The following is a 9,461-nucleotide window of genomic DNA, read 5'->3' as shown; positions in this document are numbered from 1 at the left end:
GGCGACGGCATGAGAACGACATCGTGAGTGTGCCCGGGATTTCTCAAAGGTGGCGGATGTTCGTTCCGCGCGGTCGTGGTTTTCGCTAAGCGTGCTACAGACGCCTCGTGCACCCGGGGCGACGGCATGAGAACGACATCGTGAGTTTGCCCGGGATTTCTCAAAGGTGGCGGATGTTCGTTCCGCGCGGTCGTGGTTTTCGCTAAGCGTGCTACAGACGCCTCGTGCACCCGGGGCGACGGCATGAGAACGACATCGTGAGTGTGCCCGGGATTTCTCAAAGGTGGCGGATGTTCGTTCCGCGCGGTCGTGGTTTTCGCTAAGCGTGCTACAGACGCCTCGTGCACCCGGGGCGACGGCATGAGAACGACATCGTGAGTTTGCCCGGGATTTCTCAAATGTGGCGGATGTTCGTTCCGCGCGGTCGTGGTTTTCGCTAAGCGTGCTACTGACGCCTCGTGCACCCGGGGCGACGGCATGAGAACGACATCGTGAGTGTGCCCGGGATTTCCCAAAGGTGGCGGATGTTCGTTCCGCGCGGTCGTGGTTTTCGCTAAGCGTGCTACAGACGCCTCGTGCACCCGGGGCGACGGCATGAGAACGACATCGTGAGTTTGCCCGGGATTTCTCAAAGGTGGCGGATGTTCGTTCCGCGCGGTCGTGGTTTTCGCTAAGCGTGCTACTGACGCCTCGTGCACCCGGGGCGACGGCATGAGAACGACATCGTGAGTGTGCCCGGGATTTCTCAAAGGTGGCGGATGTTCGTTCCGCGCGGTCGTGGTTTTCGCTAAGCGTGCTACAGACGCCTCGTGCACCCGGGGCGACGGCATGAGAACGACATCGTGAGTTTGCCCGGGATTTCTCAAAGGTGGCGGATGTTCGTTCCGCGCGGTCGTGGTTTTCGCTAAGCGTGCTACTGACGCCTCGTGCACCCGGGGCGACGGCATGAGAACGACATCGTGAGTTTGCCCGGGATTTCTCAAAGGTGGCGGATGTTCGTTCCGCGCGGTCGTGGTTTTCGCTAAGCGTGCTACAGACGCCTCTTGCACCCGCGGCGACAGCATGAGAACGACATCGTGAGTTTGCCCGGGATTTCTCAAAGGTGGCGGATGTTCGTTCCGCGCGGTCGTGGTTTTCGCTAAGCGTGCTACAGACGCCTCGTGCACCCGGGGCGACGGCATGAGAACGACATCGTGAGTTTGCCCGGGATTTCTCAAAGGTGGCGGATGTTCGTTCCGCGTGGTCGTGGTTTTCGCTAAGCGTGCTACTGACGCCTCGTGCACCCGGGGCGACGGCATGAGAACGACATCGTGAGTGTGCCCGGGATTTCTCAACGGCGGCTGATGTTCGTTCCGCGCGGTCGTGGTTTTTGCTAAGCGTGCTACTGACGCCTCTTGCACCCGCGGCGACAGCATGAGAACATCATCGTGAGTGTGCCCGGGATTTCTCAAAGGTGGCGGATGTTCGTTCCGCGCGGTCGTGGTTTTCGCTAAGCGTGCTACTGACGCCTCGTGCACCCGCGGCGACGGCATGAGAACGACATCGTGAGTGTGCCCGGGATTTCTCAACGGCGGCTGATGTTCGTTCTGCGCGGTCGTGGTTTTCGCTAAGCGTGCTACTGACGCCTCTTGCACCCGCGGCGACAGCATGAGAACATCATCGTGAGTGTGCCCGGGATTTCTCAAAGGTGGCTGATGTTCGTTCCGCGCGGTCGTGGTTTTCGCTAAGCGTGCTACTGACGCCTCATGCACCCGCGGCGACGGCATGAGAACGACATCGTAAGTGTGCCCGGGATTTCTCAAAGGTGGCGGATGTTCGTTCCGCGCGGTCGTGGTTTTCGCTAAGCGTGCTACTGACGCCTCGTGCACCCGGGGCGACGGCATGAGAACGACATCGTGAGTGTGCCCGGGATTTCTCAAAGGTGGCGGATGTTCGTTCCGCGCGGTCGTGGTTTTCGCTAAGCGTGCTACAGACGCCTCGTGCACCCGGGGCGACGGCATGAGAACGACATCGTGAGTGTGCCCGGGATTTCTCAAAGGTGGCGGATGTTCGTTCCGCGCGGTCGTGGTTTTCGCTCAGCGTGCTACTGACGCCTCGTGCACCCGCGGCGACAGCATGAGAACATCATCGTGAGTGTGCCCGGGATTTCTCAAAGGTGGCGGATGTTCGTTCCGCGCGTTCGTTTTTTCGCTAAGCGTGCTACTGACGCCTCGTGCACCCGGGGCGACGGCATGAGAACGACATCGTGAGTGTGCCCGGGATTTCTCAACGGCGGCTGATGTTCGTTCCGCGCGGTCGTGGTTTTCGCTAAGCGTGCTACTGACGCCTCGTGCACCCGCGGCGACGGCATGAGAACGACATCGTGAGTGTGCCCGGGATTTCTCAACGGCGGCTGATGTTCGTTCCGCGCGGTCGTGGTTTTCGCTAAGCGTGCTACTGACGCCTCGTGCACCCGCGGCGACGGCATGAGAACGACATCGTGAGAGTGCCCGGGATTTCTCAAAGGTGGCGGATGTTCGTTCCGCGCGGTCGTGGTTTTCGCTAAGCGTGCTACTGACGCCTCGTGCACCCGCGGCGACGGCATGAGAACGACATCGTGAGTGTGCCCGGGATTTCTCAACGGCGGCTGATGTTCGTTCCGCGCGGTCGTGGTTTTCGCTAAGCGTGCTTCTGACGCCTCGTGCACCCGCGGCGACGGCATGAGAACGACATCGTTAGAGTGCCCGGGATTTCTCAAAGGTGGCGGATGTTCGTTCCGCGCGGTCGTGGTTTTCGCTAAGCGTGCTACTGACGCCTCGTGCACCCGGGGCGACGGCATGAGAACGACATCGTGAGTGTGCCCGGGATTTCTCAACGGCGGCTGATGTTCGTTCCGCGCGGTCGTGGTTTTCGCTAAGCGTGCTACTGACGCCTCGTGCACCCGGGGCGACGGCATGAGAACGACATCGTGAGTGTGCCCGGGATTTCTCAAAGGTGGCGGATGTTCGTTCCGCGCGGTCGTGGTTTTCGCTAAGCGTGCTACTGACGCCTCGTGCACCCGCGGCGACGGCATGAGAACGACATCGTGAGTGTGCCCGGGATTTTTCAAAGGTGGCGGATGTTCGTTCCGCGCGGTCGTGGTTTTCGCTAAGCGTGCTACTGACGCCTCGTGCACCCGCGGCGACGGCATGAGAACGACATCGTGAGTGTGCCCGGGATTTCTCAAAGGTGGCTGATGTTCGTTCCGCGCGGTCGTGGTTTTCGCTAAGCGTGCTACTGACGCCTCGTGCACCCGGGGCGACGGCATGAGAACGACATCGTGAGTGTGCCCGGGATTTCTGAAAGGTGGCGGATGTTCGTTCCGCGCGGTCGTGGTTTTCGCTAAGCGTGCTACTGACGCCTCGTGCACCCGCGGCGACGGCATGAGAACGACATCGTGAGTGTGCCCGGGATTTCTCAAAGGTGGCGGATGTTCGTTCCGCGCGGTCGTGGTTTTCGCTAAGCGTGCTACTGACGCCTCGTGCACCCGCGGCGACGGCATGAGAACGACATCGTGAGTGTGCCCGGGATTTCTCAACGGCGGCTGATGTTCGTTCCGCGCGGTCGTGGTTTTCGCTAAGCGTGCTACTGACGCCTCGTGCACCCGGGGCGACGGCATGAGAACGACATCGTGAGTGTTCCCGGGATTTCTCAACGGCGGCTGATGTTCGTTCCGCGCGGTCGCGGTTTTCGCTAAGCGTGCTACTGACGCCTCGTGCACCCGGGGCGACGGCATGAGAACGACATCGTGAGTGTTCCCGGGATTTCTCAACGGCGGCTGATGTTCGTTCCGCGCGGTCGTGGTTTTCGCTAAGCGTGCTACTGACGCCTCGTGCACCCGGGGCGACGGCATGAGAACGACATCGTGAGTGTGCCCGGGATTTCTCAACGGCGGCTGATGTTCGTTCCGCGCGGTCGTGGTTTTCGCTAAGCGTGCTACTGACGCCTCGTGCACCCGGGGCGACGGCATGAGAACGACATCGTGAGTGTGCCCGGGATTTCTCAACGGCGGCTGATGTTCGTTCCGCGCGGTCGTGGTTTTCGCTAAGCGTGCTACTGACGCCTCGTGCACCCGGGGCGACGGCATGAGAACGACATCGTGAGTGTTCCCGGGATTTCTCAACGGCGGCTGATGTTCGTTCCGCGCGGTCGTGGTTTTCGCTAAGCGTGCTACTGACGCCTCGTGCACCCGGGGCGACGGCATGAGAACGACATCGTGAGTGTTCCCGGGATTTCTCAACGGCGGCTGATGTTCGTTCCGCGCGGTCGTGGTTTTCGCTAAGCGTGCTACTGACGCCTCGTGCACCCGGGGCGACGGCATGAGAACGACATCGTGAGTGTGCCCGGGATTTCTCAAAGGTGGCGGATGTTCGTTCCGCGCGGTCGTGGTTTTCGCTAAGCGTGCTACTGACGCCTCGTGCACCCGGGGCGACGGCATGAGAACGACATCGTGAGTGTGCCCGGGATTTCTCAACGGCGGCTGATGTTCGTTCCGCGCGGTCGCGGTTTTCGCTAAGCGTGCTACTGACGCCTCGTGCACCCGGGGCGACGGCATGAGAACGACATCGTGAGTGTGCCCGGGATTTCTCAAAGGTGGCGGATGTTCGTTCCGCGCGGTCGTGGTTTTCGCTAAGCGTGCTACTGACGCCTCGTGCACCCGGGGCGACGGCATGAGAACGACATCGTGAGTGTGCCCGGGATTTCTCAACGGCGGCTGATGTTCGTTCCGCGCGGTCGTGGTTTTCGCTAAGCGTGCTACTGACGCCTCGTGCACCCGGGGCGACGGCATGAGAACGACATCGTGAGTGTTCCCGGGATTTCTCAACGGCGGCTGATGTTCATTCCGCGCGGTCGTGGTTTTCGCTAAGCGTGCTACTGACGCCTCGTGCACCCGGGGCGACGGCATGAGAACGACATCGTGAGTGTGCCCGGGATTTCTCAACGGCGGCTGATGTTCGTTCCGCGCGGTCGTGGTTTTCGCTAAGCGTGCTACTGACGCCTCGTGCACCCGGGGCGACGGCATGAGAACGACATCGTGAGTGTGCCCGGGATTTCTCAACGGCGGCTGATGTTCGTTCCGCGCGGTCGTGGTTTTCGCTAAGCGTGCTACTGACGCCTCGTGCACCCGGGGCGACGGCATGAGAACGACATCGTGAGTGTTCCCGGGATTTCTCAACGGCGGCTGATGTTCGTTCCGCGCGGTCGTGGTTTTCGCTAAGCGTGCTACTGACGCCTCGTGCACCCGGGGCGACGGCATGAGAACGACATCGTGAGTGTGCCCGGGATTTCTCAAAGGTGGCGGATGTTCGTTCCGCGCGGTCGTGGTTTTCGCTAAGCGTGCTACTGACGCCTCGTGCACCCGGGGCGACGGCATGAGAACGACATCGTGAGTGTGCCCGGGATTTCTCAACGGCGGCTGATGTTCGTTCCGCGCGGTCGCGGTTTTCGCTAAGCGTGCTACTGACGCCTCGTGCACCCGGGGCGACGGCATGAGAACGACATCGTGAGTGTGCCCGGGATTTCTCAAAGGTGGCGGATGTTCGTTCCGCGCGGTCGTGGTTTTCGCTAAGCGTGCTACTGACGCCTCGTGCACCCGGGGCGACGGCATGAGAACGACATCGTGAGTGTGCCCGGGATTTCTCAACGGCGGCTGATGTTCGTTCCGCGCGGTCGTGGTTTTCGCTAAGCGTGCTACTGACGCCTCGTGCACCCGGGGCGACGGCATGAGAACGACATCGTGAGTGTGCCCGGGATTTCTCAACGGCGGCTGATGTTCGTTCCGCGCGGTCGCGGTTTTCGCTAAGCGTGCTACTGACGCCTCGTGCACCCGGGGCGACGGCATGAGAACGACATCGTGAGTGTGCCCGGGATTTCTCAAAGGTGGCGGATGTTCGTTCCGCGCGGTCGTGGTTTTCGCTAAGCGTGCTACTGACGCCTCGTGCACCCGGGGCGACGGCATGAGAACGACATCGTGAGTGTGCCCGGGATTTCTCAAAGGTGGCGGATGTTCGTTCCGCGCGGTCGTGGTTTTCGCTAAGCGTGCTACTGACGCCTCGTGCACCCGGGGCGACGGCATGAGAACGACATCGTGAGTGTGCCCGGGATTTCTCAAAGGTGGCGGATGTTCGTTCCGCGCGGTCGTGGTTTTCGCTAAGCGTGCTACTGACGCCTCGTGCACCCGGGGCGACGGCATGAGAACGACATCGTGAGTGTTCCCGGGATTTCTCAACGGCGGCTGATGTTCGTTCCGCGCGGTCGCGGTTTTCGGTAAGCGTGCTACTGACGCCTCGTGCACCCGGGGCGACGGCATGAGAACGACATCGTGAGTGTGCCCGGGATTTCTCAAAGGTGGCGGATGTTCGTTCCGCGCGGTCGTGGTTTTCGCTAAGCGTGCTACTGACGCCTCGTGCACCCGGGGCGACGGCATGAGAACGACATCGTGAGTGTTCCCGGGATTTCTCAACGGCGGCTGATGTTCGTTCCGCGCGGTCGTGGTTTTCGCTAAGCGTGCTACTGACGCCTCGTGCACCCGGGGCGACGGCATGAGAACGACATCGTGAGTGTGCCCGGGATTTCTCAAAGGTGGCGGATGTTCGTTCCGCGCGGTCGTGGTTTTCGCTAAGCGTGCTACTGACGCCTCGTGCACCCGGGGCGACGGCATGAGAACGACATCGTGAGTGTTCCCGGGATTTCTCAACGGCGGCTGATGTTCGTTCCGCGCGGTCGTGGTTTTCGCTAAGCGTGCTACTGACGCCTCGTGCACCCGGGGCGACGGCATGAGAACGACATCGTGAGTGTGCCCGGGATTTCTCAAAGGTGGCGGATGTTCGTTCCGCGCGGTCGTGGTTTTCGCTAAGCGTGCTACTGACGCCTCGTGCACCCGGGGCGACGGCATGAGAACGACATCGTGAGTGTTCCCGGGATTTCTCAACGGCGGCTGATGTTCGTTCCGCGCGGTCGTGGTTTTCGCTAAGCGTGCTACTGACGCCTCGTGCACCCGGGGCGACGGCATGAGAACGACATCGTGAGTGTGCCCGGGATTTCTCAAAGGTGGCGGATGTTCGTTCCGCGCGGTCGTGGTTTTCGCTAAGCGTGCTACTGACGCCTCGTGCACCCGCGGCGACGGCATGAGAACGACATCGTGAGTGTGCCCGGGATTTCTCAACGGCGGCTGATGTTCGTTCCGCGCGGTCGTGGTTTTCGCTAAGCGTGCTACTGACGCCTCGTGCACCCGGGGCGACGGCATGAGAACGACATCGTGAGTGTGCCCGGGATTTCTCAACGGCGGCTGATGTTCGTTCCGCGCAGTCGCGGTTTTCGCTAAGCGTGCTACAGACGCCTCGTGCACCCGGGGCGACGGCATGAGAACGACATCGTGAGTGTGCCCGGGATTTCTCAACGGCGGCTGATGTTCGTTCCGCGCGGTCGTGGTTTTCGCTAAGCGTGCTACTGACGCCTCGTGCACCCGGGGCGACGGCATGAGAACGACATCGTGAGTGTGCCCGGGATTTCTCAAAGGTGGCGGATGTTCGTTCCGCGCGGTCGTGGTTTTCGCTAAGCGTGCTACTGACGCCTCGTGCACCCGGGGCGACGGCATGAGAACGACATCGTGAGTGTGCCCGGGATTTCTCAACGGCGGCTGATGTTCGTTCCGCGCGGTCGCGGTTTTCGCTAAGCGTGCTACTGACGCCTCGTGCACCCGGGGCGACGGCATGAGAACGACATCGTGAGTGTGCCCGGGATTTCTCAACGGCGGCTGATGTTCGTTCCGCGCGGTCGTGGTTTTCGCTAAGCGTGCTACTGACGCCTCGTGCACCCGGGGCGACGGCATGAGAACGACATCGTGAGTGTGCCCGGGATTTCTCAACGGCGGCTGATGTTCGTTCCGCGCGGTCGTGGTTTTCGGTAAGCGTGCTACTGACGCCTCGTGCACCCGGGGCGACGGCATGAGAACGACATCGTGAGTGTGCCCGGGATTTCTCAAAGGTGGCGGATGTTCGTTCCGCGCGGTCGCGGTTTTCGCTAAGCGCGCTACAGACGCCTCGTGCACCCGGGGCGACGGCATGAGAACGACATCGTGAGTGTGCCCGGGATTTCTCAACGGCGGCTGATGTTCGTTCCGCGCGGTCGTGGTTTTCGCTAAGCGTGCTACTGACGCCTCGTGCACCCGGGGCGACGGCATGAGAACGACATCGTGAGTGTGCCCGGGATTTCTCAACGGCGGCTGATGTTCGTTCCGCGCGGTCGTGGTTTTCGCTAAGCGTGCTACTGACGCCTCGTGCACCCGGGGCGACGGCATGAGAACGACATCGTGAGTGTGCCCGGGATTTCTCAACGGCGGCTGATGTTCGTTCCGCGCGGTCGTGGTTTTCGCTAAGCGTGCTACTGACGCCTCGTGCACCCGGGGCGACGGCATGAGAACGACATCGTGAGTGTGCCCGGGATTTCTCAACGGCGGCTGATGTTCGTTCCGCGCGGTCGTGGTTTTCGCTAAGCGTGCTACTGACGCCTCGTGCACCCGCGGCGACGCCATGAGAACGACATCGTGAGTGTGCCCGGGATTTCTCAACGGCGGCTGATGTTCGTTCCGCGCGGTCGTGGTTTTCGCTAAGCCTGCTACTGACGCCTCGTGCACCCGGGGCGACGGCATGAGAACGACATCGTGAGTGTGCCCGGGATTTCTCAACGGCGGCTGATGTTCGTTCCGCGCGGTCGTGGTTTTCGCTAAGCGTGCTACTGACGCCTCGTGCACCCGGGGCGACGGCATGAGAACGACATCGTGAGTGTGCCCGGGATTTCTCAACGGCGGCTGATGTTCGTTCCGCGCGGTCGTGGTTTTCGCTAAGCGTGCTACTGACGCCTCGTGCACCCGGGGCGACGGCATGAGAACGACATCGTGAGTGTGCCCGGGATTTCTCAACGGCGGCTGATGTTCGTTCCGCGCGGTCGTGGTTTTCGCTAAGCGTGCTACTGACGCCTCGTGCACCCGGGGCGACGGCATGAGAACGACATCGTGAGTGTGCCCGGGATTTCTCAACGGCGGCTGATGTTCGTTCCGCGCGGTCGTGGTTTTCGCTAAGCGTGCTACTGACGCCTCGTGCACCCGGGGCGACGGCATGAGAACGACATCGTGAGTGTGCCCGGGATTTCTCAACGGCGGCTGATGTCCGTTCCGCGCGGTCGTGGTTTTCGCTAAGCGTGCTACTGACGCCTCGTGCACCCGCGGCGACGGCATGAGAACGACATCGTGAGAGTGCCCGGGATTTCTCAAAGGTGGCGGATGTTCGTTCCGCGCGGTCGTGGTTTTCGCTAAGCGTGCTACTGACGCCTCGTGCACCCGGGGCGACGGCATGAGAACGACATCGTGAGTGTGCCAGGGATTTCTCAAAGGTGGCGGATGTTCGTTCCGCGCGGTCGTGGTTTTCGCTAAGCGTGCTACAGAC

This window comes from Ixodes scapularis, unplaced genomic scaffold (genome assembly GCF_016920785.2).
Source record: "Ixodes scapularis isolate PalLabHiFi unplaced genomic scaffold, ASM1692078v2 ptg000837l_1___fragment_3__unscaffolded, whole genome shotgun sequence".
In the NCBI taxonomy this organism is placed as follows: Eukaryota; Metazoa; Arthropoda; class Arachnida; order Ixodida; family Ixodidae; genus Ixodes; species Ixodes scapularis.
This window is presented reverse-complemented; position numbering follows the sequence as displayed.